Consider the following 6000-nt stretch of genomic DNA (forward strand, 5'->3'; position numbering starts at 1 on the left):
GAATTCTTTCAGACGCCGTTTGGCCTCAGAAATGTAGTGGCCTCGACACGGTGCAAACCATTTCGTCACCTCAGAGCGACACTTAGGGCAGACGTACAGCTCATACCAATTCTTAGTTTTAGGTTTTTTTTATTTTTTAAAAAATTCTTATAACATTTATTCATTTTTGAGAGAGACAGAGCATGAGCAGGGGAGTACGGAGAGAGAGGGAGACACAGAATCGGAAGCAGACTCCAGGCTCTGAGCTGTCAGCACAGAGCCCGATGCAGGGCTTGAACCCATGAGCCATGAGATCATAATCTGAAGTCGGATGCCCAACCAACTGAGCCACCCAGGCACCCCGTCAATTTTTAGATTATAATTTCAGAGGGACTAGAGAAAAGATGACTGGGGATCTTTTCTTTTTTCAGATCTTTTCTCTCTTTCCAATTTCTTTGCTTCCGGCAGGCAAATCTGTAGGAATTGAAATTGAGTATCACCCAACAAATTAGTTTTGAAGAACCTGATATGCTGACACCTTGAGCCTCACACGGTAACCCTGCCAGCCTGGGCCTGGAGCTCTGTCTTCACCTCTGGGACCTCAGGACCGTTCGTGTACAGGACACTGTTAGCCTGCCCAGAAATACAGAACGCTCAGTTGGCGGGTCATGAAATATGAGTTTGCTGTACTATTTGATAATATGTGATATGGAAAGTGGGAAAGCAAACTGGATGGATAAAGCCTATCTAGGGGGTAATTAAGGTAGTCGCTCATGAGATAAAGGCAAAACTTCATAGGATGTGGGAAGCATAGATAATAAGTCGCTGGTGAGACAGGCGCAATTCCTAATTGTGTTAAATATAGATACCAAGGACATTAGTAACTTGGAAGATAAACTAAATGGAATGTAAGGAATACATGGAATGCACGGATTATATGATGGAACAAAGAGGACTGTTACTTCGAAATGGTCATCAAACTAAGTGATACTCAGCAGGGCAATTTTTCTATTCCCTTAATTAGGGAAAACTGAGTCTCAGACAGTGACTTCCCACCAAAGGAGAGAAAAGAATTTACGACTTTAATAGTCTATTTAAAATTCTAATATAAAATTGGGGGTGCCTGGGTGACGGAGTCAGTTAAGTGTCTGACTCTTGATTTCGGCTCAGGTCATGATCTCATGATTTGGAGGTCTGAGCCCCACATTGGGCTCTGTGCTGACAGTGTGGAGCCTGCTTGGGATTCTCTCTCTCTCTTTCTCTCTCTCTTTCTCTGTCTCTTTCTTTCAAAATAAATAAACAAAAAATTTAAAAATAATAAAATTCTAGGGGCGCCTGGGTGGCGCAGTCGGTTAAGCGTCCGACTTCAGCCAGGTCACGATCTTGCGGTCCGTGAGTTCGAGCCCCGCGTCAGGCTCTGGGCTGATGGCTCGGAGCCTGGAGCCTGTTTCCGATTCTGTGTCTCCCTCTCTCTCTGACCCTCCCCCGTTCATGCTCTGTCTCTCTCTGTCCCAAAAATAAATAAAAAACGTTGAAAAAAAAATTAAAAAAAAAAATAATAATAATAAAATTCTAATATAAAATAAATCGTGATCAATCACTGTGTTCTAAGGGTATCTCCTGGCTTCAACATATATTCCTAATTTGCAAAGTTATGTAGAAGCCATGCCTCTATGTCTGCTATCAAGTTCTCCTGAAATCAGCCACTTTATGCCAGTACATTTTCACGGACCATGTCTAAAAACCCTAGCCAAAATGTGAGCTAACTTTAAACTTTCTACTTGTCTTCTCTCAGTGCAAAGAGGATGAGTAGTTGATGTGAGCCTGGCATTAGCCACATGGAGCATAAGACCTGGGGACGCAAGACTGTGGCAGGCGCTCCATAACTGGATTATTCATCAGGAACCAAAGCCCACACCTGTCCTGCATTTTAAGAGGTACCGTCCATCAGGGGACAGAAGGTAGCAAGAAGGCGAGGACAAAACGCTTGCCTTGAAGTTTTGAGGTGCCACGGGGCTGAGGCTCATTCTGCCCTTCATGGTCCCAGCCAGGAGGTCACCCGATGTCTACAACTCCCTCCATGCCAAGAAGGACAAACTTGGGACGCTACATAGCATCACTTAGGATTGTTTTTCATAATTTGGGGGGCAAATTCAACTATCCCTCATGGGAAACTTGATCCAGAATGTTTTTGTCCAGGCAAAACCTCAGGTTTGTATCTACTTAAACCACAAGGTTCTTTAAGACAATATCAGATTAAAACTAGAATTTTATCTTTGGAATAGCTGGTTTATTGATGGGTTACCTGCATTAATAGCAAAAACTCTCGATGACATCAAATTATGATTTCACAGTAGCAGGCGCCACTTGGAACACTCTACTAATGCTGTGATTGCCGTGGTGAGTTCCCAAAGATCCCTATTTGAGCCTCAACAGCCGTGACTGCATATTCCCTTATGAATACACGCGTGAGGAGGGAACGGATGATGGAGCATCATCTCGGGTACTTACCCGGTTTCTGGATTGTGGTGTTGACAAGGAGAAAAGAATAGGAAGGACTGGATGTGCTCAGGTGTCTGTGAGATAATAAGGTGGAAATGTCTCATAGGCAGCTGTCTACAATCCTGTGAAATTCTACAGAGGTCTTTGTGAGAAAGATATTTAGAAGCCATCAGCCTATTTTGGGTAGTTGGGAGATGCGAATGTTTGGAATAGTATGAATAATCTCTCCAGGAAAAGTAGGACAATGAAGGATGCGACCTAGAAAACACCAACATTAAAAGGGTGATTCTCCCACTCGTCCCAGATTTTCAGGTCAGAAACACATTTTATTCAAGTCTCTGGGAAGTTCTTGGCCAGAATGAGAGATTCCATTACCCCTAGAATTTCTCTAAAAGGCACACAGTAGGTCTACTCAAAAATCTCAATTGCAGTTTTTCCCAGCATTTTAAAAGGTCAAAACCATGGATTTAAAAATACTAAAAGTTATAAGTGGAGTTACAAAGATTTTTGCCTTTCAATACTTATGCTCAAAAAAATAAAGCAGCAATTTTCATTCAGCAGAAATTCATCAGAGATACAAGTAGAAAGACACAATTAATAATTGGCTTTAATTTACCATTCTCACTCCAAGAAATATCAATGGACAAAGAAATAAGCAATAAGAAACTTTAAAAATAATCAACAAAACTAGCCCGATAAATACAATCAAATTATTTCCTAAAGACGGAGAATACACCATTTTAAAATTACCCATGGAATTTCATAACTTGACTATGTATTGGTCAGTAAGAAACTGTCAAAATATTTTCTTAATTTAGAAAATAATGTACTAGAAAATAAGGATAAAAAAATAAGAATCAAAATATAATTTAAAAATATAAATTTTTTTGCTTAAAAAAATCAAATTCTTCTTAAAATATCTCAAAGAGAAAATCAAAACTAAAACTGAAGGCTATGCACAACAGAATGAGAAGACAACATATATTATTACCAGTAGGATGTAACTAAAGCATGTCAGTGGGAACAATTCATAACTTCAGATGCATTTTTTAAAGAATAAGATGAAAAATGACTGAATTACTGTTTAGTATACCACTTAAAAAGTAAATAAAAGACCACAAAACCTATCAAATGAAAATGGAAGAAAGAAATTTAAAAAGAAAAACTGTTTACATGCTAGGAGAGCTAAAAAAGTCTTCTTGACAAATGAAACCAAAATACAACCCAGTGGAAAGTCTAATCAAAGGAAAATATAAAATCAGAATTCAAAATTAGTAATGAAAGTGTAGCTATATGAATAGATGAGAGATAGTTTAAGCAAAAATCAAATATTATTTACAACTTTATACCTCTGCATCTGGTGATAAGAGTAATGAATGACTGAGTTCAGGACAATATAAATGGCCAACATTGATGTGATAATAATAATGAGCAACATCGACTCAAGGCTTGCCTGTGTCAGGAGGACAATATACGAGGACAATAGACACAGTGAATCAGTTAGTCTTTTAGTGTCATTGTCTCTCAACAAATACACCGAGAATCACAGACAGTAGGACATGCCCAAGTTAAACATTCTGCTGGAATGTTAACCAGAGAAGCAAATGAACAGGGCGTCAGGCCTCTTTTCCACTCTGAGAAGCACTCACTCCCTTAGGCAAGTTCCTTCAAATTGCCAAGGATCAGATCACTCCCGTGGTCAGTTGAAAACAGTTCCAGGGCATAAGAAATGGAAAGCTGCCTGACCTGCTGGTCAGGGCCACCAAAACCTGATATAAGTAGCACCCAAAAGAAAACCAAGTGAGAACAATTCAACTCTAACGTCTAAAGATCAACATCTCAAATAAAATATAACTAAGAATCCAGCAAGAATAGTCAATTCAACAACACCAAACAAAACTCACTCCAGGAGTCCAAGGATTTTTTTTTTTTTTAATGGCAAAACTCATTTTACAAATGCAGACTGTGGTCTCATGACTTCTGGCTAAATAGAGCGGCCAGAACCTCTCTCCTACCTCCATGACCATAATAGACAGTTCAGATCCCTCAAGTGTTTGGTGAGTCATGTCTATTTTCCCTCAGTTTGTGAACCTCAAAATAGTTTGCCGAGATTCAAAAAACAAACAAAACTTCCAAGTAAAGTGAAAAGAGAAATGAGTAACTGACCCAAAAGTAATATTCACAGTTCATCGCGCGCACGCGCGCGCACACACACGATTCTTTCGGAGCTATTTCCCGTGTGGAGAACACACACCGGGCGGCCACGTGCGCGTCACCCACTCCCTTTGGCACAGGCGTCGGGAGTCCCACGGCCTGCAACCCGCACAGTCCGAGGCGACGCGTGTGCTTAGACCGCCCCTTGAGCCCACCGACCGGACGCCAGGTGCCGAGCCCCCGGATTGGATCGTCCGCCTGAACTCTGCCCCCGGGACACGGGGCTGGGGGTGCGGAGGGGGACCCGGCCGGGGAATAAAATCCGGCCCCGAACCCCCGCGCGGTCCGGGTGGGCCCCCGACTCTACCCCCATTGCCGTTCTGGCCTCCCAGCCGCCGCCCCCCCGCCGCCCCCAGTCCCGGCCCCTCCAGGTCCCCCCCACCCCGCAGACCCTCGGGTCCCAGGCCCCGCCCCGCCCTGACGCCGCGCCTCCCGCCCGCGCAGCGCAACAGGGCGCCTTCCGGGTCCAGGGTGCAACCGAGGAGGTGAGGGTCACCGCGGGGCTGCGACCTCGGGAGGGGGGCAGGGATGACCTGGGGGGGGGGGCGAGTCACTGCAGGAGGGCGACCTGGAGGGGGCAGGGGTGACCTGGGAGGGACAGGTCACCTCAGGGGGCGACCTCGGGGGGGAAGGGGTCACCTGAGGGCGCGGCGGGTTCGAGCGGAGCAGGCCTGCCATGCTTGGCGAGCTGATTTTCAGACTGTCGCCGAGAGCAACCGAGGGGACCGCAGATGCGGGAAACCAGCCGACAAACGGCTTTTTCCTCGTGGATGCTTCAAAACTTGACCACGTGGCTCGCACTGCGCACCCCTCCCGAGAGGCGCCCCCTGCAGAGTCGTTCCCGCAGATGTTGGCTGAGCCCTGGAACAGGGCCGGGGGCCCGCTGCCACCTGTCGCTGAGGGCCCCCTGACCCCGGCCTCCTCCGCTCGCCCGGGGACGCGCGGCTCTTCGTGTCCCGGATCTGGAGGCTGCAGGCGCCTCGGGCAGGTACGCGGGTGCCCGGGCCCGGCCGCTCTGTGCAAATCCTGCGGTCATCTTTAAGTTGTAAATAGCCCTTCTTGTCACGGTCTTCGCCACGGATTGCGTGGCCTCGACCCTCTGTGGCACTCTTCCTCCGGGAAATAGAAAAACCCTTGGTCCGCTCCTGCGGCCTCCTGGTGCTTCTGGTGTTCTGCCCCCAGCGCGTCCTGCGGGAGAGAAGCCTCCCTCCGCACCCGCGTGTCTTCCGGAGACCACCGCGATGCGAGCTCGCTTCCACCCTGTCCAAGGGACACGAGGCCTCAGCGCGGTGCCGGCTCCCGGGT

The sequence above is a fragment of the Panthera tigris genome, chromosome B2 (genome assembly GCF_018350195.1).
Source record: "Panthera tigris isolate Pti1 chromosome B2, P.tigris_Pti1_mat1.1, whole genome shotgun sequence".
Lineage (NCBI taxonomy): Eukaryota > Metazoa > Chordata > Mammalia > Carnivora > Felidae > Panthera > Panthera tigris.